The sequence below is a fragment of the Aedes aegypti genome, chromosome 2 (genome assembly GCF_002204515.2).
Source record: "Aedes aegypti strain LVP_AGWG chromosome 2, AaegL5.0 Primary Assembly, whole genome shotgun sequence".
Classification (NCBI taxonomy): Eukaryota; Metazoa; Arthropoda; class Insecta; order Diptera; family Culicidae; genus Aedes; species Aedes aegypti.
Genome location: NC_035108.1, coordinates 395192796 through 395217360, shown reverse-complemented (window position 1 = coordinate 395217360; position 24565 = coordinate 395192796). Strand labels below are relative to the sequence as shown.

Here is a 24565-nt window from a genome sequence, read left to right as displayed (position 1 = left end):
AATTTGTATAAAAGGGTCCCCTTTATTAGATCTGACCCGGGCCTCCCGAAGCCCAAATCCGGAACTTAGTGGACGATTTGCCCTTTGAAAGAAGCATCACACTTGACAATGAACCAGCATATAAAAACCAGTAGCACAAACGAAATACATTTCTGACGAAAAATTGTACGAAGTTTGTCACATTCAGAAGATCCAGACGAAACGTGGGCCGCATTTTGGCCACCACGGGGCTAAATGCGTGGTAGCAGTAACAGCACGGTTACGAAGCCCCTTAACTTATTATCGTTGCATGTAGAGGAAGAAACAGGATTCAGTTGTGTTGGTGCTGAGGCAGTACTTGATGGGGATGTAATTAAAGTTATCGAAAGCCTTGGGACATTAGTACAATGGTGTTTCCCGTGTAGTGAAAAACACGTATACTGTATGCGAATATCACCTTTTACGGATTGCGTAACCAGCTTAGGAACCCGCAACTTACCAAATGAAACGACATTTTTTACACGGATTGTTTAATAAAGGCTTAACTGACTTCATCGATCTTCTTAATCGTAAATGACTGCCAAAATAAACACATCCGCAATGCTTACGATATCGCGATCCTTCATCGTACAACACTCAAAACTGTTTGGAAAAGTAAATCAGCTTTAAATAATAATGTCAAGAGTGCACCAATGAAGAGAAAACGATGAGTGCAAGTATGCTCAAATGAAACATCTTTGTCGATTTACACTGTGTAAGATGCTGATCGTTGGATCTCTAAACACATTTATGAAAGGACAAGAGCGAAGACAATTAAGCGAATAAAATACGGCATACTTCAGTGAGCTGGTCATTTAATGCAAATGCCGGAAGAAAAATTGCACCAGTCAGGTGGATGTCTGCGGTCCCATGGTAGACATGCGCGTATGTTCTCATTCTGAAATTGTCGTGAGCGTACTAGAGCAACATCTCAAATTTGAAACAAATGGTTGATACATGCTGTATTTGAACTCTGTAATAAACATACTTAGGCAACTCTAGTAAGTAGGGTTAGTTGTAAATATTTCTAATTTAAACAACGGTTTAGTTATACATTAGTTGCGAACAGTTTGACTAACTCTTTGAGATATATTGTAGTTTTTTTCGGTGCTATTGCGTAATTTTCATATAAATTATATTGAAATTTTTAGTAAAAAACTTCATATCAAGGTTTCTTGAGATTCTTTCTAGGGATTTTTTTTTAAATTGGCCCAGAAGTGTAGAATGACCTCAGGAATCGAGCCCTGTACTCAGATTGTTGCCAATTCATCTCACGATTTAGAATCAAAGAAAATCAGTTGGTTTTGCACTGACACACCTGAAGAAGTATCAGCACACTTTATGCATGTTAGCGCGTACAGTGATACTTTTTCAAGTCAATATAAACTATCTAGGCTGAGTTTATCACTTTTGAATGCAAGCTGGAAAGTCATCATTTTTGCTAAAACGAATGACGGGCTACTTAGCCTTAACTCAAAATTGAAACATGATTCAGCAACAATCATTAACGACGTGTACAAATTTCAATGACGGCCTAGTTCGCCTTAAACTGCCCTTGAAATAGTCTACTGAGAAATAGGCTCTGGTAGGACGCAACGCCAAAAATAAGAGGAAATACATAAGATGATATCAATTCACTTTATTGTTAAAAATCATAACACTCAAACCAACATACGACAACAGTAGAAGAGATTCCAAAACCATCCATGACACGATATTAATCGCATCTGGATAGAAAATCATGTATTTCTAGCCGCCGAAAGGTATTAGTGCATGAATTCAGGAAGTAGCCTCTTAAGGTCTCTACCGGATCTGATATCCGCTGATCATGTTCCCTTAATGACCACACTAGTTTCAAAACTAAAATAGGTGATACATTGTAGCAATTTTACTCTGTTCTGTTTTGCGCTGCATCCTCCTCGCTCATTTTTCGTTGCCTCTCTGCTTAGCATTTTTTCGCTCCCTCACAAAGAGGCAAAGGCAGCACGCTGCTTTAGAGTATATCGAACTCTGATGATGTTGAGGAGTATTATCAACCCTGGTTAATGCAAAAAAAAATCCAATTTTGTATTTTATAGCTACGTTGTTGAATGCTTATTATAAACTAAACAATTCTTTTTCATTAGTTTTGCGCCAATACGTATATACATGTTTTTTTTTTATTTCTGCCACAATCTTTGATTTTCAGAAAATCACTTGAGTGAAATTCATATCGTTCCCTTTTAACAATGATGTTCCTTCTGATATCATGGAGGTCCTGTTATAACTAAGGAGCTTTGAAGATTCTATTGGTTCATGTATACGAAAGTTTTTCTAAAAACAGGACAACTATCTGTGTTTTTATAGTTTTTATCTCAGACTTTTTAAAATACGGATAGTTTTTAAATAGTTTTTGAATAGTGTTCACCCTGGATAGTTTATTTATTATATCTCTATAAATATTTCTTGAGGGACATTTTAAGATGAACATCCTGTAAAATACTCTGGTGGAATCGTTCAGAATCCTCAGGAGAAATATCTGTGAACTCATAAAGTAGAATTCCTTGAGAGTGGTGTTTTTGTGATATAGGGGGGATGGGGGCAAGAAGGACACCTTAAGATATATAGGTTCAAATCATGGTTGATTAGCACAATTTTTGATGGCAAGCTCACCTCTTGTTCTAAATGATGTTAGCAAAATGCCACAAATGTTGTATATTATTATTTCCCCGCCTAAACGCCCTAATTGTAGAGTAAGTAAAGATAAAAACTGAGGGATAAAAGTTGACTTATAGTTGAAAAGTAATTTTACGAAATTAATTTAGTTTTCATCTTATTTGACTGTAACAATAATAGTAAAAATTTTCAAAAACCAAAAGATGGTATATTTTGATTTTATTTAGTAGGAAACATTGATTTAATGCAATATTAAACAAGAAAAATAAAAGTTCATTTGATTTTATATGAGAAAATTGCGGTGTCCTTCTTGCCCCATAAGACATACTGTTATTATATATGTAAAATTTAATGTCAAAAGAACTTTTTCGAAAAAAATTCCTCACAGCTATATTAAACAACTGAAAATCATCGATACTTTGCGGAAAAATCAATATGTTTTCTATTTATTGGGAGTCAAACCTTGTTTTCCAATCTTACATTCTTATAATATTTCGCATATTTTGCGTTGGCGAGTTAAAGACATTTTTCTTATTTTTTGTACTTAACATTTTTAACTGAAATATTTACACAACCCTCAATTAGTACTCAATTTATACTTATCCTGCGTTGAACATCAAAAAATTGATTTGAACTACGTGAAATTAGAGGTGGCACTTTTGCCCCGGGTGTCCTTCTTGCCCCATGTCCCCCTAACAATGAATTTCAATTGTATTACTACAATAATTGATATAATCTCTTGCTAAATGTCAGTTGAAATTCGTTGACAAATACAAGAGGATATGTCGGGAGAAAATTTTTGAAGACGCAGGTTCCTATAGCGAAAAGCTTCAAATAGTAAATTTATTGTGTTTTCTGATAAAATTTCTGATTTGAATGTTTGCAGTAGTCTTCAAATGCATTCTTTGTGATTTTTTTTTTAATAGAAAAAAGTCAGAGGAATTCATGACAGATTTTTGGAAAAATTATTACAGGAATTCCTGAAATATATGCCAAGGATTCCATAAAAAGCTTCAGGATCAACAGTTTTGAAAAAAATACGTCGATTTGAATTGTTCAAAGTTCGTTTCCTATGAGTTGCAATGGAAGCGAGAACTTTAAATTGTATTTACTAAGTTTATATTTTTTTACATACGTTGTTTTGAAACGTTGGTGAAGAATTCCTTGCATTTACCGTTATGATCCAGCAAATGGGTTCCACTTGTAACCCATTTAAAGATTATTGCGTTTAAGTACAACGCGCTGTTACCAGCTCCCTGATTTACAGAAGCCATTGTTAAACCATTCCAAAAATGTAGTTCGTAAACCATAAACATCTCAACGAAAAGCGAATTGGCTGTCTCATACAATAAAACAAACGCCAAGTAATTTGCAAAACGCCTTTTTTATTGTTTTTATATTTCAGCAAGTCCCCCTCCCCTCCTTCGCACACCAATGTCAGCCACGTCGTACTCTGATCGAGAAAAGGATGATTAATGCACACAGCAAATCATCCAAAAAACTGAAACACATGTCTCGGTTCATTTTTCAATTTGTTTCATCCAGCCGAGCTGTTAGACGATTTACTCGCTTGATTCTTTCCCACAGCTGTTTGGATTGGACTAAGACACCAAAAGCAGGCGGTGGGTGGAAACATTTTCACCACCTTGCCACCCAAACGTACCCGGCTGTCAGCCAGTGTCGATTGGTATGGGCACTAGACTGATGCAAATGTTTAAAGTTTTTGCTATCCTATGCTAAAACGGTGTTTATTATGGTGAATATCTGGGAGGGAGACACCGATACTACACACTAAATATACAACAAACTTCAAGATAATTCTAGCTCGCGAACGATAATCAAGGCACGCTTGGTTGAAATCACCATTTTCGTTTTGATGTGTGCCTTCGGACTATCCGGACCAACATTGAAATAGGGCTACATTTCTCTATGCATTTAATTTCACTCATTATAGAAAAAGAGTAAAAATAAGCATGTTTCACTACTGTTTTTTAATTTAAATCAAAGATTCTATTGTGACATTGCTTTTGAATGTGTAGAAACTAAATCTTATCTGCTTTTTTGGTACCTTCAACAAAATGCAAAAACATGCTTTAATTAATTACGCGCTTTTATCATGTTAGTCCATTGTTTTAGTAGGCGGCTCACACTGACACTTCGTAACAGCAGAATCTCGGCTCACCTTGACGCACACAAATTTCGTATTGGTTTCTCCCTCCCAGGTGAATATCATCCTCTCAAACATACGGTATACATAAGTCAGCTGATCTTTTAGTGCGAAGGACGGAAGAAAAAGTTCAGGAAAAATCAGGAGGAGGTCGGAGGCCCCGTGAATGTTTTCCGTAGTATATTATTTAAAAGAGTTAGAGGAATGAACACAAAAGGTTGGTCTTTTCAATAGTAATATAAACTGTAAAGCCATGCTGAAGCTGTCTCGGTTGGTCTTTTCGTAATGGAAATTTCCTTGACTTTCCTGGGCATAAAGTATCATCGCTTCTGCCACAAGATATACGCATGCGAAAATGGCAACTTTGGCAAAGAAAGCTCTCAGTTAATAACTGTGGAAGTGCTTATTGAACACTAAGCTGAGAAGCAGGCTCTGTCCCAGCGAGGACGTTATGCCAAGAAGAGTAAACTGCGTGTGCACGGTCAATTATTATTATTTATTACACAGCGTAACAAAAATGACATTTTTGCGTGTCTCAAGGATCAAATTATGTGTCTGTAGTAGATTTGGAGTTGCTGAATCTGATGCCATTCTCAGAAATGCTACAGCACGTCACAATTTTTAGCTACAGGTCGCTAAAGTTGTATAAAACACTGGTTTTATTGATGTTTACATGAAATTTAAAGTACAATTTATCTAACTTTTTTGTAATCTAATACATCAAACATGCAAAATAGAACTTAATCTTTCATTTCAGATATAATATGATTGAAATTGCACGATTGAATTTCGATTAAACCGATTTTCTCAACATGCTTGCAGTCTCCATAGAAAATTCTTCTTTTCTCTTATATGGCAGAGTACAATAATATTCTAAACCATCATAAAATAACTTTTCCACATCGAGAGTATAATAAACTTTGATCAAAAGTATTGTTATACACATAAATTTTAAATTCTGTGGCAAATTAAGCAAATAAATGGTCGTACAAACTACCTAACTTGCATGCAAGTTGGCTGAAATAGTCAATGTTCGTATTTTCAACAGTTAATATCTCAAAAACTAGACGTGCTATGATATTTCTGAAAACGGCAATGGATTCAGCAAGCCTTAATTAAGTGAATAGCGGTATTTTCATGCTGGAAACAAAATCGTGTTCCGCAGTGTTATTTATCTTTATTAGGGAGATTTTCAGCCCATCACGGTCAATATCCTTCCAAATCAATTTTAAACTTTAGGAGAACGATTTCTATCATAATTGTTACCGTGTTACCGCTTGGGTGAGAATCAATTTTGGAACTTGCATCAGTCTAATAGACACACGGCAGGTCATGAACGGGAAAAATCGCGATGGAACGCACCTAAATTATATCCATATTTACTCCGTGTCCGTGGATGACGATGATGGTGATGATGCCGATCGACATCATCATTGGCATCGGGCGACAGTATAATTTGCTTTTACTTCAGCTGGTCAGCAGTAACCAGAAATTACGATTCACCTCGCTCCACTTGTTGTTCACCTACCAACCAGCCAACGCGTCGACCATGTGAGACATTTCTCTCAAGTCTACAGCCGACGATGGCGAATCCGTCGTACATGCTAGTTTTCCCAACCAGCCAACCAGGGGGAAAGGTGTGAGACAAAATTTATGAATGAATTTTATTTTCTACGCCACCCCCACAGTTCGTATCACTTCTCGCACTGTATTTACGAGGCGCAGTGGATTCCTTTGATATATGATGTTGTCTTATTTTTTATTGTGCTTTAGAATTGACCTCGTTTTTCAAAAATCACAGTTTATAATTAATCTAAGTTTTAAGAGTTGATCAATGACAACAATAATACAATGTCATATTCAGGAAGTATTTTAAGAGATTTCAATCAATTCCTCCTGGGGTTCATCCTGGTTTTAATCACATAAATTCATCCTGATATTGTTTAGCAATTAACAAAAAAAAAATCTGGGAAATCGGGGAATTACTTTTAATTTGTCCCGGAATTTATTCAGGAATTTCAAAACGAGTCTCACAGGAAAATTTCTCCTAGAATCTCTAAGATTCTGATCAGTAATTTCTTGAGACTTAAAATAAACATTTTCTAGGTGTTTTGTCAGGTTTTCACTTAGTTTTTTGTTTTTCGAGATTATTGCATTTTTACCAGAGATTCATTCAAGGAATCAAGCCAATTTTTAATTAAAAGATTTGAACTTCATAAATTCCTTCGGAGAATTTTCCTTTAAATGTTGCAGGGACTCTTCCTACAAGTAAAAAAATCCGAATTCATAAAAAAATCTTTAAGAAACTTTTGCAAAGGTCAATTTTGAACACCTAATTAGATTCATCCCAAAGAATTATGGCCTATTTCAGACAATTCTAGAGAGCAATCATAAAACTTCACGAGAACATCAGAGGGTTGTTCAAAGACAAAAGTAAGTAACCAAGAGATTTTTTTAAATAATTCAAAAACGGTATGTTGTGGGTTATTGGTGTGTTCTGAAAATTGACGTAACTTCTGAAACTGAACCATTTTGCCGAATGCACCAACCACCCACATATACCGTTTTTGAATTAATTAAAAAAGATCTCTTGATTACTTACTTTTGTCTTTGAACAAGCCTCTGAAACTCTTTGGAAAATGACTGCAATGTGATGAATTCACTACAGGCGAAAATTCAAGTAATTTGTGGTTCTGCATTCAAATTTCAGGCAATTCCAACTACTAGAAGCTGAGATACAGAGCCCCAAACTTGATCATTTTGTATGAAAAACAGCGTTTGGTTACTAACTTTTGTCACTGACTGCATGCCTTCTGGGATTCCTTCAAAACAATAATTCGGAGAACTCTCTCGTTTCTCAACATATCTAAAAATTTCTTTGAAGATTCTTTTAATAATTTACTTCAGCAATATCCCTAGAAACCGCTCCATAGATATTTCCAAGTATTAGTCTAAAGGTTCCTACATTAATTTCTCCTTCAATTTTAATAATTATTTAAATTACTGGCTCCCACAGTAGACCGTAAATACCACTGCGTCTACGCCAGATCATGCGGTAAGGGTGTAGGGGTGGTAGTTTTTATGGCAGGCTGGTGTTTGGTTAGTAGACTGCCTATGTATCAGGCGAAAAAGGATGGAAGCGTAGGGAAACGGCTTTTTCTTTTGTCCATCTCAGATTCTAGCAAATGCTATGAACTGTGATATACATATTAAGAGTGGAAGATAGTAGTAAGTGAAAGATGCAACTACAAAGTACGAGTAAAGGGACGGGCTTGGGATTGAACCCATGACCTTCTGCATATAAAGCAGAAGTGGTAGCCATTGGAACATCAACCCCGTCATGACATCTTTTTTACGCGGTTACTGAAAAACACAGCGATACTACCAAAAATATGTTACCTAGATCTCGTATAAAACTTTTTTAGTTTTTTTTAACCAAATTTAAGGTTAGGATTTTAAATTCAGCCACATTAGTTGGTACTTACTTTACTTTTGCTGGCTCTACGTCCTTCAAGACATGACCTGCGCCACAATGTTACGCCAACTAACTCGGTCCATGGCTGCTAACCTCCAATTCCTCGATCGCCCCACACTTCCTAGATCCTGCTCCACTTGGTCAAACCACCTAGCTCGTTGCGCTCCCCTTCGTCTTGTACCGGCCGGATTTGAGTTGAACACCATTTTTGCGGGATTGTTGTCCGGCATTCTCACAACGTGTCCCGCCCATCGTACCCTTCCAGCTTTGGCGACTTTCGTGATACTGGGTTCACCGTAGAGTTGCGCAAGCTCGTGGTTCATTCTTCTCCTCCATACGCCGTTCTCACATACTCCGCCGAAGATCGTCCTAAGCACACGTCGTTCAAAAACTCCTAGCGCTTGCAGGTCCTCTTCGAGCATTGTCCACGTCTCATGCCCGTAGAGGACTACCGGTCTTATTAGCGTCTTGTACATGGTACACTTAGTACGGAAGTGAAGTTTACCAGACCGCAAGGTCTTGTGGAGTCCATAGTAAGCACGACTTCCGGCGATGATACGTCTTCGAATTTCTCTGCTGCAGTTGTTATCCGACGTTATCAATGATCCGAGGTAGACGAATTCGTCCACTACCTCGAACTCATCCCCGTCGATCGTCACGCGTCTGCCTATGCGAGCTCTATCGCGCTCGGTTCCTCCAGCCAGCAGATATTTCGTCTTCGACGTATTTACCTTCAATCCAACCCGATCTGCTTCACGTTTCAGCCTGGTATACTGTTCAGCAACCACCTGGAACCTTCTTCCGACAATGTCCACGTCGTCAGCGAAACAAATGAACTGGCTGGATTTATTGAAGATCGTGCCCCGCATGTTGAAGCCCGCCCGTTTCATAACACCTTCTAGCGCAATATTGAACAGGAGGCAGGAAAGACCATCGCCTTGTCGAAGTCCTTTGCGTGTTTCAAACGGGTCCGATAAAGCACCCGATATCTTCACACAGCACTGTACACTATCCATCGTAGCTTTGATCAGTCTAGTCAGTTTCCCGGGAAAACCGTTCTCGTCCATAATCTTCCATAGCTCTTCGCGGTCGATGGTATCATAGGCCGCTTTGAAATCGATGAATAGGTGGTGCGTAGGGACTTGATATTCGCGACACTTTTGGAGGATCTGCCGCAACATAAAGATTTGGTCTGTCGTCGATCGCCCGTCCACAAATCCGGCTTGATAACTTCCAACAAATCTGCTTGCCAGTGGCGATAGACGGCGGAAGATGATCTGGGAAAGCACTTTATAGGCTGCATTAAGAATGGTGATCGCTCGATAGTTCTCACATTCTAACTTGTCACCCTTTTTGTATATTGGGTATATTATTCCCTCCTTCCACTCCTCCGGTAGCTGTTCTGTATCCCAGATCCTGGCTATCAATCGGTGCAGACAAGTGGCCAACCTGTCCGGGCCCATTTTAATAAGTTCCGCTCCAATACCATCCTTTCCAGCTGCTTTGTTGTTCTTGAGCTGTTTGATAGCATCCTTAACTTCACCTATTGTGGGAGTTGGCACGTCTCCCTCATCCGCCGTACTGATGAAGCCATTCCTCCTGCTGTCTTGATCTTCCTCCTCTGCGCCGTTTAGGTGTTCATCGTAGTGCTGCTTCCACCTTTCAATCACCTCACGTTCGTCCGTCAAGATACCTCCATCCTTATCCCGGCACATTTCGGCTCGCGGCACAAAGCCTTTGCGGGATGCATTTAGTTTCTTGTAGAACTTACGTGTTTCTTGAGAACGATACAACTGCTCCATCTCTTCGCACTCCAACTCTTCCAGGCGGCGCTTTTTATCCCGGAATAGATGGGTTTGCTGTCTTCGCTTCTGTTTGTATCGTTCCACGTTTTGACGGGTGCCTTGCTGCAGCATCATCGCCCGCGCTGCATTCTTCTCATCCAAAACCGTCTGACACTCCTCGTCGACATTAGTTGGTAATTTTGGACAAAATATTGCGTCAATATGGTTGAAGAATTTTTCAAACCGTTATTGGCAAAATTGAACAAAGATTACTTCTCTATTTTTTTATAAATTTGTTTGGCGACTTTTTTGTGTAACTTCAAAAGAATTTCAGAAATAAAGAAATCAACACCTCGACGAAGTAATGCCAGCATCTCTTCTAGTGAATTTCCAGAAAGCTAGCTGACATGAATTTGGGAGCCGTTTCTTCAAGAGTAGATTAGGAATAGTTTAAGGCAACCTCCCACACATTTATCAAACTCATTCTTCCTGTGATGAAACTAGGCAGTATTCAAAAATATCTTTAGGAAAACATACAAAAATTCATCTTAGGAATCCCAAATTTGTTTCGTATTTTTGCATTCATGGATCTTCTTATGGCGCAGCTATAATTTCGATTTTTATCTTATCGAGAAGACGTGTAACTTTTTCCCAAATTTCACTTTAACCCTCTAATACCCAACCCCGCCTTTAGACGGGGTACACTTTGGAATTTTGTGTATTTTTTCGTAGCTCGGAAATTAAAATGATTTTATTTTTGGCCTAAACTTTGACTCATAACACGCATATAAGAAAAGTTTTTTACGATTTTTGAAACTTTTTTGTATTATTAAAAATTGTTTGAAAAATTGTATTCTTATATAAGCTACAAATTCCTGGGATTAATTTGAGGTGTATTATAAAAAATCGTACCTTTTATATTTTTCTATGATCAACCTATCACAGAAGAAGAGCCTGATGGTATTGAAATGATTTCAAATCTGTTTTTCCGTTAGTTACACGGAAAATAAAAAATGTTCCAGAAAAAAAATTAAAAAATTCATATTTTCAAAAGTATAGAAAAAACTCAAATTTTTATTATTGTCAAAAATCAGTAACCAGAAGAGGCTTTAGAAAAAAATTGAAAAGGATAGGGATGTTCAAAAATAAAAATAATAAAAATCAAAAACCAAAATTCATAAATTTGCGAAGAAAAATAAATCATTGCCCAAACCGTGTTTAGAATGATTTTAGATAACGAAAAATAATATTTAGATCGAAAACAAAAATTTGGGTATTAGAGGGTTAATTTGTCCACTCCAATTGCAAAATATATGTAATTAGTAGATTTTCAAACATGAAAAATCAATAATAGTTAACGAAATCTGTTTCTTGCAAAAAACGGTGGCAACTAATGTTCGGGTTACTTGAAAGACACCCATACTCGTATCGCTGCCTAGCTAATTTCATTCACTAATAATGGTTGGCTAAAAAAAAATAAGGAATTTCACCCACTTTATTAAATTTCAGAAAAATGGAATTGTTCTCTAAACAATTCCATCCATCTTAAATACCCACAATGAATTCGTGAGTATTTATTTCTTATTGTGGTTATTTTACTGGAAAATTCTCTGAATTCCAAGAACTGCCTAATAAATTCTTTGTTTTGAAATATTTCCCGGTATTCTGTTAATTGCTACAAGAATTATTCCAGACACTGAAATTTGCATGAAATAGTTTTGAGCTGAGGTAATACCATACTGCCCATAAACGTACAGAAGTTTCTTCATGAATGCTTTTTGGTATTTTTCCAGGAAATTGAGAGTTTTTTGGAGTTTATCTATATTTGTTTATTTTTCTGAATAAGTTCTTTGGAGTGTTTCTATATTTGTATATATTTCTAAACATTATTTCTTTTTTTTAGGGAATTACTCCAAGAGCTACTATAAAATATTCCTACATTTAATTTTCACAGCGAATTTTCTACGATTCAACCTTAATGTTAATCCAAAGATTCAACGTAGGTTATAATAATTGATTTTTCTCAAGATTTCTTCAACAAGTTTCTCAAGATATTATCCTAAAGATCTGGTTCAAGTTCTTATACAAAAAATCTGCGAATTTATCCAGAAGATCTCTCCAAGTTTTTTTTTTTTTTGTTTTTACTTTTGAAGTTATTACAATGTTTGTTCATAATAACCCGCGTTTATTTTATTCGATGCCTAGGGCTGAAAATAAATATAATAGTAATAATAATATTCTATTCAGGAAATTATCCAGTGATTTCCCCATAATTATTCTAATTTTTTATTCCGGATTCTATTAAACTATTCAATAAAAATTTTCTTTAAGAATATACTAAGGATCATTTTTTAAATACCACTTTGATTCATAAATACCTATATTGATTATTAGGAGTATCCCATTACAAATCCTTAAATTATTAAATGATATAATGCTAACCTATAAAAATTTCTGAATATTTCTTGATATTTATGCAGTAATTTTTGGATGGATTATTTAATTTATGCTTGAGATAACAAGAAGAGCTTCTAAGGAAATTGATGTTAGTATTATGGAAGTGTTTCTGAGACAATTCTGGGAGAAATTTTGCGTTGTTGATTTAGTTAATTGTATTCATCCTGAAATAATTTCAGAAGTTTTTCTATATAAAACTTCCGGATGAAATTTAAAATAATTCCTGATGTGTTTTCAAAGACATCTCTGAAATAACTTGTAGATAAATCTCTTAGATGTATTTTATTTAGAACTTCCAGAGAAATTCCTCAGCATAGAGGATGAATGGATTAAGAATGATAGAATCTCAGAAGAATTATCAGGGGTAATGTCTAGAGAAATATCCTGACGATATCTCAAGAATAAAAAAACGGGTGAATAACGAAAGAATTTTAAATTGTTGATAGAAATCTTGATTGAATTCCTGATAAATTGTTATCAAAAAGCAATCCCTCAAATTTTTTTCGAAGATTTCAAATGTAATACTCCCTCAAAGACTCAAGAGGAATTTTTTGAAATTCTGTTGTGGTATACCAATTTTTTTCATTAGTCGCACTCTTAGATAAATAATATAATCAACTTTATTCTTGAGGCTATATGCCCGTGGCAGGATACTCAATAAAGTCCTGGAAAATTCATATTTTATGGATGCAACTATGCAAAAAATATTGGTCAAACTCGTAAAATAATCCAATGCTTTTAGTGGCAAACTTTTAAGGATTTTAGCAAAATTCATAGAAGAGTACACGTACGCAACACTCGAAAAAAAATCTGAAAGATTATTATTATTATAGCTTTATTAAGGAGATTTTCAGCCCTAGGCTGGTTCATCTCCGTTATCTGAAAGATATTTATAAGGATTTACTGAAACAAATGATAATTTTACCACTCTCATCAGCCTTAACAAATTCCAGATCAATAAAATTATTCTCTCAATAATTTCATCAACTTTAAAGACTCACAAAAAATTCGTGAGTATTTCTTTCTGATTTCATTTTACTAGAACATTCCGTTAAGAAAGCCAGAATTCATAAGTTACCTAAGATTGCAAAAGTATTACTTACTTCTATAAATTACACTGCCAAACATTTCAGTAAGAATTACAAGGCTTTACCATTCCAAAAACATGAATATTCAGAGGATTTTCAGCAATTTAATTAATAAATCTGTACCAATGTTGGCTAAAAGATATGCTATGGGACAAAGCTTTTGGTTTTCAAAATTTCAAACAGTTCAAACAAGTTACTGATATTTTGCGTTGTTTTTTTTCTGACTCAACGTTAAGCATTTCTGAAGGAATTTTTTAAAAAGCCAAACAAAATCCAATAAGGATTTTTTATTCCTGGTAGGATAAAACATATTTAGCACTAGGTCTGCCAGATTTTTACCACCAACAAATGATTCAAGTTACTCCTTCAGGAATTCAAATTATTTTGAAACAGTGTGTAATGTCCCATAAAAAGTAAAGGAGTTTTCAGTATATTCTGGAGAACAGCTATTTAGTATTTGCCGAGTAATCGTAAATTGTATACTGAAAGATTTCATTTTCTAGACCATTTTTAAGTAGGGAGACTTACGGCTTCGGCACCATTCGACTATTATCGGCAACCAAATTTCAAACGCCAAATACACAGTACGATATCGCCGGAGATGTCACAGTACAAACGATATCGCCGTAGATGTCATCAATTCAAATGAGCACGCCTCAAAATGCGACTGATTTGGAGATGCCGAAGAGATTCACCAGCAGTTGTTATGGGAAAGTTGCCGAAGAGAGTGAGGCTGCCGACAATAGTCACACTGACAAGGGATGTTCGCAGAGTTGTAAAAACGTTTCCAAAAGCATTTTGACAAGTCTGTCGGTGTGAATCGATAGAGTATTGAGCAACGCATAAATGTAAATAGACAAACAAGAAAATTTGTCTGCTGATGTCCGAAAAAATTCCAATAGAAGCACGGCATCGGCTTAAGCTGCCGAGAATACGTAAGTTCCCCTATAATACCAAATAAAATATATGTATGTTTTCATTAACCATGCATTTACAAATGTACCACCTTCATTGTCCTTACTTCTGAGGGCCTTAAAATCAGGTTTGTGGCGAATTGTAATTGTAATGGTAATTATGGTGCAAACACCTTAGGAACTTAATAAAATAATATCTAGTAGATTTATTAATTTTTGAAACGTGTTGGTTGAATCAAAAACGAAAATAGGATTAGTTTTGGCTTACTGGTGGAGGTCAAAAATCTAACAAAACACCTGCCAAATATTTTCGGCCAACAAACGGTTCATTAATAAATTTATTTATTTACACTATTTTCAGTTGAAGAAATAAACATGGCTTTGAAAATCATTATTACCGAGGTGATCATAAAAATCTTTTATACTGAAAGATTTAGTTTTCTGATCCTTTTTTAATAACATACCATATAAAATATATGACTTCAAAAACCATGCATCTGTACCTCAATGTTTTATTCGACCCTGCAGGGTTATAGTTGATTGAATCTGTGTGTAACAATGAGCTACCATACTTCTCCATAATTCCATAATAATTCAATAATCTAATGAAAAAAGTCGATAGTATGTCATGCCACTTTCCTACGAGTTATCTAAATTATCATCAGAGCTCCATACTTTGAGACCCTGCGATTCACTGTATTCCATTTCAAGCTTACTGACCGCACTGTTGTTTCACTTGCCAGCAGTAACGAAATTGATACAGAAAAAAAAACTATTTGAATGCTTGACAACGCGTCGTTCAGTCTCCGTCGGCTCAATTCAACCCAGAGCACAAACAAAACGTTTTTTCCGAGCTCGTCTGACCGATGTTTTTTCCTCCTTGTGGCTTCTTCCAAGAATCGTGCAGTACCTTCAACGAATGCCTGACCACACATGTTTTACGTGTGCGAATCACAGTATCACAAATTGCTCGGTTTATTATTTCTCTGCCGCTCAGAAGTCAGCCTCTGTTAACAAACATGTGATACTCGCAATGGAAAACTGGCCCTGAATAGATAGTTTGACACATATGAAAAATTCTAGGAGCATTTGTTTCGAAGCGTTCGTCTGTAGCAAAACATTTTTTTCTTTGTTTTACCCTTTCAAATGTGTTTCACATAATACCAAAATACAAGAGACATTTCAGTTATACTTTAATTCATATTTGTGGCATACGGTTGTGCGCTTCTCTATATATGAGAGAAATAATTGCTACTGTCATATCAACACATTAGCCAACCAACTGTCTGTTCTTGGCATCGTTTTTATCATCGTGTGGCTTATCCCCGCGAAGACTCTAAAATGCAGATGAAATCTTCGCCAAAAGAATATTGACGGCAGAACACATACTGGTATCCGCATATTCAACAGATTATTGGCGTAAAATGGACCGACATGCAGTTTATGTTCGTCGCACGTGAAGTAGTGATTCATCAGTAGACGTTGTCTTTCTCGCAGTTCTTACCTTGCGTTTCACAAATCTGCACAACAGATGTGTAGTGATGTAAAAAATCTGATGATCACAATTAAATAATACTTTTCGACAAATAATGGTCCGTTTCTTCGACTGCAAGACGCCTTTTCTAACATAGAACAAATTATATAATGAAATAAAAGTAGTTTCACTATAAACGATCCCGAACGTTACGGAATTTGACCGCGCGCGCGAATTTCTCGTGCAGCATCTACCGGATGAGATGCTTTCGAAATGAAACGACGGACTCAACTAAAGCGAAAACCTGACTACTGACTGAACGCTCAGCGCCACCGTTGTTGTTGCCGCTCTTGATTCGTGCTGTGCCGACCATCTGAATGGTCGAAGATCTGCTAGACTACAGCTGCCACTTCCGAGTCTCGATTTCAAATGTATCGCTTGAGAACCGTTCTGCTTGCCGCAACGAGAAAAGGAAATGTTTCTCAACTAGGGCCAGTTACCTATTATAGCGGAATAAGGATTAAATCCATATTATGTTTTGACTAGAGGTCCCAGCAAACTCTATCTTGTCATCAAGTAAGTTATTAAAATATAATTAAATCCATTTTAAGGGAACTTTTCTAAACTTTTTCCACACACAAACACGTTGGAGTACTAAACAAATGCAACAAAAAAATTAAATCCATTAATCCGTTCTCAAGCCAACTCGTGACATATGAACACAAAAATCAACAAGAAGATAGATAGGCAATACAAAACTCAATCTATAGTTATACAGGAGACAAGCGAAATTATTGAGATAGGCAAAATTTAACCTAAATTAAAAAATTCAAATGGGTATCAAAATTTAAGATGATACTTTTTTCCTAAAGGAACATATTTATTTGTACGGGTGTCAAACTTCAAGATTTTTAACCTTCAGAATGTCGCACTGTTGTACTTTGTACAACAGTTGTGGTTTATATATTTGGCTATAATTTTGCAACAGAGATATCTATCGACATCAAACCAAAAAGAGGAGTAACACGAGTCTTCTTAAGAACAACACGTGACAGTTTTGGCTCTCAGTACGGCCCCCCATAATGCGGTAAAATCTACAAATGAACATAGAACTATATACGGTCCGAGTACACTACAATTTCAATTCGGTATGAAAATCCAAACTATTTCGAAACTTGGAGTAAAGTTGTTTTGGAAATGGAGCGCTCTTTGATGGTATCTCATTTAATTCAGAATTTAGTGGGAATGAAACTCTTACTGTTATTTTACATTTTTCAAGCAACTAGATTCACCAGGTGACTCTGGTGTACAAGAAACTTTTGTATTTCAGATATGCCAGGAGCCTGAGTACTTACGAAGATGGCATCTTCGTTAATGTTATTCAGTAGTTCAAGGACTATCATTATTTAAACCAAAAAAATCGAGGTTTTTTCTACCATATGGCACTAGTGAGCAAGAAACAGACCAAAATTGTTCAGTAAATGAAGGACTATCATTATTCGGGTCAGTTGATTCAGAATTTCTGTAAGCTGGTGCTAGTGAGCATGAAACTTTTGTTTTATAATTATCTCAGGAACCTGACCACTGAGGAAGATTACTTCATTGGCATTCCCATTCCTATTCCTATTCCTATTCATATTCATATTCCTATTCCTATTCCTATTCCTATTCCTATTTCTATTCCTATTCCTATTCCTATTCCTATTCCTATTCCTATTCCTATTCCTATTACTCTTCCTATTCCTATTCCTATTCCTATTCCTATTTCTATTCCTATTCCTATTCCTATTCCTACTCCTATTCCTATTCCTACTCCTATTCCTATTCCTATTCCTATTCCTATTCCTATTCCTATTCCTATTCCTATTCCTATTCCTATTCCTATTCCTATTCCTATTCCTATTCCTATTCCTATTCCTATTCCTATTCCTATTCCTATTCCTACTCCTACTCCTACTCCTATTCCTATTCCTATTCCTATTCTATCTATGCCCAGGAAGACAAGGAAAAAGTCATTTCGGAAGGGTCCTGGACCGACCAAGAATCGCACCCAGACACCTTCAGCATGGCTTTGCTTTGTAGCAGCTGACTCTAATCACTTGGCTATGGAAGGCTCCTGGTAAGCAAAAATATATCCTCCACAATAGGGCGGATACCCTAGCTCAAACTGACTGGTTCTTTAAAAGATGCTGCTTACGGGTTGTTCTGGTTGGATTACACCGCTGGTCATACACTGCTGCGACTATAGTCAGTCAGCCGGCATCGTGACGCGGCATTGTCGTTCGTATGCACTAAAGACGAACTTGCTGCCCTTTTGCGTATTATTTCGGCTGTTTTGCCTTCATGGGCTATGTAAGCAACGACGACGGTCGGTGCTGCCAAAATAGTTGTACAATACAGCTTGTTGTACGTAAGGCATTCATGTAGACCGCTGTTTATTTTTCTATAATGGCAATGAATTCAACATGGTCCGTTTCGATTAGAAATCAAACAAACATAACCTTCAAGTTCTCAGTCAGGTAGAAATGTGTTACTACTGCATGATAAATATTTAAATTTCACTCAAAACTTACATTGACCGGCATTTTCTATCGACTGCGTTTGATTATTTTTTTACGATAGTTATTTTCGCTTTCCCGTCCGAATAAAAGTTCATCCTAATAAAACATGAATTTGAGGTTCAAATAATCGGAAAACATGTACCAATTCAGCAAGACCAAGCTAAGGCCTGAGGATAGCAAGTAAGAATCTCACTGGATACCTTTTTGAGCTGGAAATTTTCTCATGGCATAGAGTATCATCCATTGTATCGTCATTCTTGCCACACGATAAGGGTCGTCTATAAGTTACGTAAGGAGCTATGCCCACAAAAAAAATACTTACTAAAAATCACTAGTTAGGTGAGCAAATACCTTTAAGGTGAAGATAAATCGAAGCCAAACCTCAAATTTTCAAGAGCACGGATCTGGAGAACCAAACATCCGTTTAAGCTGAAAACTTAATCGATTGGTCACTCGCTGGTGGTGACCAATCGATTAAGTTTTCAGCTTAAACGGATGTTTGGTTCTCCAGATCTGTGCTCTCGAAAATTTGAGGGTTGGCTTCGATTCATCTTCACCTTAAACTCTCTAGAGAGTAGAGTTTAAAGGTATTTACACACCTTTCTAGTGATTTCTAGTATTTTATTTTTTCTTTTGTAGAAGTGAAGTAAAGTGTTAAAGTTCAATTAGTAGTTTTTTTTAAACATACTCTAATAGACCCCATCCATAAATTAAAAAAAAGTGAAGTATGAACGTATATTGCCATTCATTAAGGTGATTTACCCCGGCTACCATAAAGCGCAGTTGTATTCAAACTGATCAGAGATGTATCGCAAAATTAACAATTAAACTGCAAACCCCCAAAGGATATTTTTCCAACGAAATTTGCATAAAATCCTCAGCGTCGTATGCGGCTTATAAACCAGCAGTCCAAAGCCAATCCGGATCATATTCACTTTCCTGCTTGAGATTTAATATATTTCGACTCTTTATTTGTTTATGATACTGTCCAAAAATACTCGCAGAGCCTGCAGCGTGTCAAGAGCGGCCATCGGTGTAATAAATTATTTTCTTGGAACTAGATGATTTAAATATCTCACGGTTCATCTGCCCACATTCAACGAGATCATCTAAAATGGGACAATCTGCAACATCTACCGTATCATCGTCAGCTGTCTCAATTTATTTTTTTTGCGAAATCACAGAAACGAACGACGAAGATTGAACATAAAAATTTCAAGCCGGAAGTACCGTAAATTGGAGTGATGTTAATCAATGTTCGATTATTTTGTAGCCTGTTTAAAATAGGAACGTTCCGATATTTGATTCGATACGATTATCGAATTGAAGTATCGATACCACCGATATATTGATTCAAAATATCGATATATCAAAATATCATATGATATAGTTACATAGAGCGAAATTTAAATCTCAGTTACCTTCCGTTTCTGAGATTCGCAAACTCAAAGTTACCGGTATCTTAACTAATATGGACGTAGATTTTTTCTTTCAAAATACAAAATATTCCAACTGAAACGTGAACTGCTTTTGAATATGAAATAATAATTTATTAATGGATAAAACCCCACAATTCTCTTCCAAATATTAGTGTACGATATATCGGCAGGAAATATCGATATCAACGATATATTGAATAGAAAATATCGATACTAAAATATCGAATATCGAAAGAAAAATATCGATAATCCGATAGATCGTCCCTAGTATAAATATCTAAAACATTTCGATATTTTTGATCATAGAGTAAGCATTTGAATCTGGATTAATTTTAAATATTTTAACTATGTCGGATTACGGTACACGGTTCAATTTTTGTATATACCTATCTACGTCGGGACAAATGTAATCATATATGTATGATGTTCTAGGATTATCAAATATTTCAAGAGTTCAGGTCAGATATTCTATAAGGTTTATGAAGACTCACTGTTTTCTTTTTAACAGTACTTATCAAATCATGTTTCGTGAGCCTATGTGCAGTTCAAGTAATGTATGTTTTACATACTTGATATTCTAGATCTATAATCTCCAAATCAACTTGAAGCTCTTTTCATTTGATGAACTGAATTAACAAGGGCGTTGATGATGTCCTCGACAATGGTCATTATTGAGACAGAGTCCAGAACTATGTGTGTATCTTTTAGGATTAATTTTTATTCAATCATGATACACCGAGTCAGTAAAACCATTGAGAAGTCAGGAAAATCGATGTACTATATCAAAAAGCGCAGCCATGGTTTCATAAACAACGAGATATATCCAATAGCCTGGGACATGATTATATGAAAAATTTAGATTCTCGCTCCAGTCTACTTTTTGGATTGCATGTGGGTCCCATAAGCACTGTGCAAAATTTCAGCTCGATTGGTTAACTATATTTAAGCGCCAGCCGTTCAAGTATCGGATTCTTTCGCGGTCTTCGGCAATATTATTCATCGAGGTATGCGTTCAGTATTTATATAGAGGTCAATGGACGACCTCTGGCGATTTTTCTTTACAAAAGTAAGTTTTCCCATACTAAATCCCATACAAACTTTGAACGGCTGGCACGTTAATATAGTTTCACCTCTCGAAATTGTGCACAGTTGCTATGGGACCTAAATGCAATCCAAAAAGTTGACTGGAGCGAGAATCTTAAGTTTGTCCCACACTAATATCGAATCGTGTTCCATCAGTCTATGTGAGTCTTTATGAGTGTTATGTATAATTCAATCGCATACAAGATGTTCTAGGGATTTAGAGGGGCCTGAAGAAAAAATATATTGATTATTTGTAGAACTGAATAGAAAACCGATAGGACCACGATCCAGACTATGAAATTTCAAAAATACAAATCTGGAGAACAGAATAGCCAATCATTTTGAAAATTAGATCAAGTAATCAACACCAGAAAGTGACCAATCGATCATATTTTCAACTTAAAAAAGTGATCAGTTATTCAGATTTTTGCACGTTAAAATATGAGGTTTGGCTTCGAGTCATTTCGACCTTAATGATACAGTACACCAACAAAAGTTATCACGTTTTTCTTCATAATAAAGTGAATGGAACTACGTTTAATAGGTCTAAGCGCAACACTAGTAACTACTTTTTTTTTTCATATATAAGATGTTCTATATTTTACGGCTAATCCAGATAATCTAATTGATCAACCATGACGTTTCACATTTTTCCTAACATCAACTTATATACAGTCGGGCAAAATTGCCGACATATCTTCATCAGTTCGTCTGAGTTCCCCAAATCATCCTAGAGTGCAGACCAAATAATCTAACAAAGCAACTGGAACCATAAAATGGTATTCTAAGGAATATACAGTCGGGTCTCCTATTAAACGCATTCCTATAACGTGCACTCCTATTACGCTCACTCCTATAAGACACACCAGAACGTTAAAGGCGACCCAGAGCTTATGGGATTTCATCACTTTGGGGGTGTCGTTGAATATCTCGTATGCCAAAAGAAATAGCACAATACTGTCTTCGGCGAAGTTTTAGTGGTAAATAGTACTACCTTTATGAGTTGAGGATCATCCTATTAGTTAAGAATTTGGCCGGTAGGGGCGCTTTTTCTGATTTGCAATTACATGAATCATGAGGGATAAGACTGCAAAATTTTGTAACATATAATATCTCTAGATCCTTATGTTTTGGAAGGTTGGTGTCTTCGGTAGAGTGGAAGAGTTGTTCAGTAGCTCAAGGGCTGACATGCGGTGGTCATTCTGATACGGAATTACGCCACCAGGCGGCGCTAGTGGGCATGGAATTTTTGTTTTGCGGATAGCTCAGTAGCCTGATCACTTAGAAAGATGGCATCTTCGGCAAAGTTGCTCAGTATCACAAGAGCTAACATTATTTGAGACAAAAATTTCGAAATTTTGCCACTAGGCGGCACTAGTAAGCAAACAATTTTTGTTTTGCGGATTGCTCGGTAGCCTGACCTTGATCAACAGCGTAAAAGTTTATACTTGGCTTAAATACATTGGAATAATAGCCTTTAGCACTAATCAATCTTTTGATATTTTTTGGCATGTTTTGATTCAATGGAGTAAGTCTTGGTTGCGCTGGTACATTGAATGTTTTGAACAGTAGGATTCCTTTTTTGCCAATATAGTTGAAATTTTCAGTTGCAAAAAACCATGCCAAAATCAGAACCCATTTTTTTTAATTTCAAGAATATTATTTGGACATTGTTATTTGTGACATTCGTTTTAGAAAAAATATCTTCAATGATGCTTTAAAGGTTTTTGTATACTATTTGTAGACTTAGGCCATGTAAAAACAATAATCGCAAAAGTAATTTTTATTCAAGAACTGGACAATTACTCAATATAGTTTGCTACAATACAGAAATACAGACTTTAGGACATTTTGTCGAACGACGTTTGGTCGAATAACATTTGGTTGAAAGTACATTTGGTCGGAAGGACATTTGGTCGAATTGCTTTGGAAAATTTATTTCAGTCGAATGAGGTTTAGTTGAACAGAAATTTTGTTGAAAGCTTAAATGGTTTATTGAAAGATCATTTGGTAAAATTGATTATTGTTTTCTAAGATTTGCAAAATATAACGTATAATTTTGAATAACCTGAATTGTTACCTGTTGTTGAATAAAAAATGAAACATTTTATGGAGTGTTATTATTAAATTCCATACATCATTTTATTTGTGATTTGAAGTTATGCCAAAATCTAGGATTTCGATGGTTATTCAAATGAACTTTTTAGAATTAGTATTTCTGTACATCGACTGAAATATTTAGCTCTAGTGAATTTATTATTCTTTGAGAAAATCATCGTTCTTTAAAATATTGCCCAACAAGTTATTTTATTATTCAACGATGTGAACATAATGTTTCCATTATTTATTATTCTTCTGAAATGTCATCGTTCTTCGTGATGAACTGCTGATCTTCATCTTATTCGGGAAGCATTTGGAAAGAGTATTCGGGAACTTTTTTTGAAATCCGGGTATTGCAGCTTACAGACATAGGTAAGATATTTGAATGCGGAAATTGGAATACGAACGGCAGGAAAAATTAGCTTCAAGGAAAACCTTTATGGCGCAGTGAATGTTAGGTGTTGATAACTTAACTTATGGTCAATTGGCTTATTGTGACTTCCAGCTTAATAATATTCCTCAAACAAATATATTGCTTTGCTGACATTGTTGATTACCTCAGGTGAATAACAGAGTTTGCAGTAGAAGCTTTGAATTATTTAAATTGAAAATTGTGCTAATTCTATGTATCGGGTAAGGAAAGACGAGTTGATTGATGCGACAAAAGTTGGCTTTCTTCCATGCATTTATGATCAGATTATCTGGAATCGCAGAACATGCCTGAACGAAAAATAGCATGAAACGTCAAAGACGCAAGAGGTTGATCAATATGTTTGGAGAGCGTCAATCAAATTGAATAACAAAATCATATGCTTTCTGTTGCAACTAAACCTTTTCGACCAAATGTTCATTCGACGAAATGTCCGTTCGACCAAATGTACTTTCGACGAAACGTCATTTGACTAAATGTCATTCGACTAAATGTCTTTCGACCAAATGTCATAGATTCGAAATACAATACGATTCATTAGAAACGTATTAACAAAACCTCTAGGTGTTACAAAACTGAATGACTTTTTTTAATTCACTGAACATAACAAATCTGTTTATCTTTTGAGTTCAAGCGCCAAATTTGACAATATTCGTTAATTTGAAAATGGCTCTTCACATTTATGTTTCTTGCGTAGTAAGGTACCTTATATCAGCCTTCAGTACGATTTGATATAGAAATCTGAATGGAAAATTTCTCTAGAAAAAAAATCTAATACGGTGTAAAACAGTAGTGCTCAATGAATTCAAGAGGATCCCGTTGAGAATCCACAGAAACCCGCTAGAGCTCCAAAGTTGTTCGCTAGAATTCCACAGGATCTTTCTTAGAATTCTCAGCATCTTGCTTAGGAGTCAGATAGA

The 24565-nt window shown here is 35.9% G+C and overlaps 1 protein-coding gene across 4 annotated transcripts in view; it reads right to left on the bottom strand.

Annotated features, from left to right (window-relative positions):
* LOC5570685 (calmodulin-lysine N-methyltransferase) overlaps positions 1–24565 on the bottom strand; it is a 66126-nt gene that overhangs the window by 14506 nt on the left and 27055 nt on the right. The window contains exon 1 of one of the 4 annotated variants that reach the window (XM_001659232.2): positions 16063–16428. The exons of the other annotated variants lie outside the window; for them this stretch is intronic. The gene's annotated coding sequence lies outside the window, so the exon portion shown is untranslated. Of the gene's footprint in view, positions 1–16062; positions 16429–24565 lie in introns of those variants that run through there. 4 annotated transcript variants of the gene reach the window in all.